At 36.9% G+C, this 3416-nt stretch overlaps 1 long non-coding RNA gene across 1 annotated transcript; it reads left to right on the top strand.

Moving 5' to 3' along the window:
* Positions 1 to 535: 535 nt before the first annotated feature.
* LOC137728423 (uncharacterized) lies at positions 536 to 3118 on the top strand. The gene is made up of 6 exons (XR_015952051.1): positions 536 to 626; positions 711 to 773; positions 945 to 1066; positions 1336 to 1386; positions 1882 to 2285; positions 2744 to 3118. It is a non-coding gene; the product is annotated as an uncharacterized LOC137728423 (long non-coding RNA).
* Positions 3119 to 3416: the final 298 nt, after the last annotated feature.

The following is a 3416-nucleotide window of genomic DNA, read 5'->3' on the forward strand; positions in this document are numbered from 1 at the left end:
CTTAGATAATGGGATTGGAAACGGGGGATTTTTTTTTTTTTCGTGATTGGGTTTTCGGTGTGGGTTTCGAAAGTTTCGAACTTGGTTGCATTGATTTTGGAAGTTAATACTGTTGTGCTAGTTTTAGTTGACTGGGAACGTTGCTTTTAGGTGCAATGGAAGCAAGTAATAGAGCGGTATCGAATTTGTTTCCGTTTTGCTCCGGACTCGGGTGTGGTTTTGGAAAGTTTCAACCTTGTTGGATTTTGTTAAGTTAGATGTTGTGTTAGTTTTAGTTGATTAGGAGCTGTGATTTTAAGTGCTAATGGCAGCAAGTAAAATAGCGAGTCTCAAGATATCGATGCTTATATTATTTCTATACTAAAATCCAAACCAGCGTTTACTGTTCATGGACAGTGAGCGGACTAAAATGCCCTCCAAAATTTCCGGCTGAGCGTTTTGTTCCAGCTTTTCTACGGTACAAGGACGATTCTGCCCTTGGTGACCACGCGTATGTCATCTGGTGAGTTATTTGCGTTTGTTGTCATATCTGATTTCAATTTTTTTTTGTTGTTTGCGTGTGGCTTTGTGATGCGGTTTGATTTTTGGTTTCAGGAAAAGTTATGGATACGATCTAAGGTTTTCTGGTGAGTTTTTTGCTTTGTATGTTGTTTGATTCTTTTTCGTGCTTTGGGTCTGCCTTTCTGATCTGCTTTCATATTTGATTTCAGCAAAAGTTGTTGTTCAAATTTTAGCCTTTCTGTCTGCAACCTTGCAAGCTGTTTGCGATCAAGGTATATAAGGTGGTTTTTTTTTTTTTTTTTCGTTTTGGATCCTTCTCCGATGATGGTTTGTTTGATTGGTCAAAAACTGAAAGAAAGAAATTATGAAATTTAAAATGAATTACGCTTCATTTAATTAAAGCTTTGGTTTTGTCGGGTTGTCATTGTTTGCCTTGTTTTCAGAGTATTGCCCTCCTTTTCGGTCTGCAATTGCAGAGTTGTGACCGGCTTTCCGGCGACTTTTCAGTCCAGTCTGGGCATGGCTTGCCTTCGGATCACCGTCAAACAAATTCTATTGAACTCAGGTAGATTCTATAACAGCTGTATATGAGTTCTTATTTCGGATTTGTGTTGATTTGAACGAAACTCTTAACGGTTTGGTTGTGGTGGTTTGTCGAGCCTTTGTTGGCTAAAAGGGATTTTGTGTTTGGCTTCCTCCCCTGACTATTCTAAATACAGTCTGAAAACAATTCTATGCATAAAAATTTATTCCTGCTCATCCCTTTCCCAAACTCCTCACTATCTGAATGTAACTTTGTATTTCAGCTTATCCTTCTTTATTCTTATTTTGTAGTATAACCAGTTTTTGTCTATAGCATGGCCTCCAATCATCATTCATTTTAAGGTACACCGTTCTAGCACTATTTTTCAGTTGATTTGATAAAATTGTTTCTTAAATATTTAATTTATTAACAATAACAATATCATTTCTCCCCTGTGTAAAATATTAATTACATAAACACTTTCCTGCATGTTAACTATCAATTTACTTTGCAACTCTTCATAAAATCACATTTGAATCAACATTTTTTCACTCTACAGCACAGCTTAACCCTTTGAATTGCAACTACATTGTTTGTTACAATTACTCCGTTGCTAGATCAACACTGAACCATCTCTTATTCCTGTATGTTTGTTCCTTGATGCAAATACAATGAATACACATACATGTCTGTAAAACTTTCTACAAATTTTATCCATACACTTTTAAACCCGCATCAACGCATGGGCACAATAACTAGTATATACTAAAAGTGAAAATGGACTGAAACACTCTTCAGTCTACAGTGTATTTCCGATTTTACCCCCGCTTATTTTGCTATTATTTCAATTTTGCCAGTTTGCTTTGTTGTCAAACGGAGAACAAAATGGGACGCGTGGGTTTTCGCTGCTTCTTCGCTCTATCTCCTCACCTCGTTGTTCATCCTCATTTCGACCGCTTTAATCCTGTTTTCGCGGTTTCATTCCCTTTTAATTTTCTTCTCTCACGGTTGCGTTGCTTCCTTTCCACCGCTTCAATCTTCCTCCAACTGGCTGCAAACTCCATCAAACATAGAAATCGTTTTGCTTTTTTGGGCATCCTCCTTTTTCTCCCTCTTCCTTGCTTTCTTCAACCTAGAATCCTCCTCCTTTCCCCGAACGAGAAATCTGAAATCCACAACCCAAAACTCGCTCATAGTAGCCCCTGGCTTGCCGCATTCCTCATATCCTGATGGTTCATTCTCTCCATTCGATTCGATTTCGGTGAGTTCTTCGTTGATCCTTTCCCAATTTGGTTTTTTTGGGCGCCTTCAAACTTTGTTTTGATTTCGGTGAGTTCTGGGTTATTGCTTCTAGCTTCTGGGTTTTTTATATTTTGGCGGTTTGATGAATCTATGTGCGAGTTTTTGGGGGTTTTTTTGGTTACTTTGTATTTGGGGTTTTGGGTAAGCTCAGAAACTAAAAGAACTCAGTTGTAATGATCAGAGTCTTTTAGGAGTTCTGATTAGTAGTTTGGATGGTTGATACATATAAATATACAACCCATATTGTTAATTGTATGTAAGAATTGATTAGTAATTTGGAAGGGTGTTTGGATTTGGCTAATTTTCATATTATTTTGGGAGTTTGCTCACTTGAGGTAGAGGTTTTGTAGACAAATTTAGTAATGTGTAATTTTTTTTGGTTTATTTTTTCCCGGCTTGCTTTTTGATTACACTCAGGGAGGAGAGTTGGTGACCACCAATGTTCCATTGAAGCTCTGGAGGCAGAGCACCCAATAGTCGATTTCAACTTCCAAATGAACACGAAGTCGTCTTCTCAAGTCAGCATCTTTGCATTGCAATAGTATACTTGATATATGTGTGTACATAATTGCAAGATTTTTTTCTTTCTTTGGCTGTGCTAAATTTTCCAGTAGATCCAATCATCAGGTGTAAAGTCTTGAATGTGATGTTTTTAATAGCTGTACTGGGTTTTTGGGAATTTGATTGGTTGATTGTGTCCAAGAACTTTTGACGTTTTATTGGGCTTTTAGTTCTTTTTGCACAATGTGGTTAGATCAGGTTGTATTTACATTGACCATCTCTGCTTTTTTATGCGCTTGCGTCTGTTGCGTCTGTTGTTCTGGAGACTAAACATTGAACCACAAATAGTCAATATATAAGTATCACATAATCAATAAACAATCAATATATACGAGGACACTATCTTATCATGCTTCTTGAAAAATTAGTGTCTAATTTGAAAAACCGAGGAATAATTTTTTCCTTTTGAGCAAAGCCCATCTACTAAAATGTCAACGTATGGTAAACACTATACTTTAGGCCGAATACATTTTTGAATCACTTTACCCTTTAGGGATGCAATGAAAGATGATGTGAGATTTTTTGAAAA

Source organism: Pyrus communis, chromosome 10 (genome assembly GCF_041283825.1).
Source record: "Pyrus communis isolate YQ-2024b chromosome 10, ASM4128382v1, whole genome shotgun sequence".
In the NCBI taxonomy this organism is placed as follows: Eukaryota; Viridiplantae; Streptophyta; class Magnoliopsida; order Rosales; family Rosaceae; genus Pyrus; species Pyrus communis.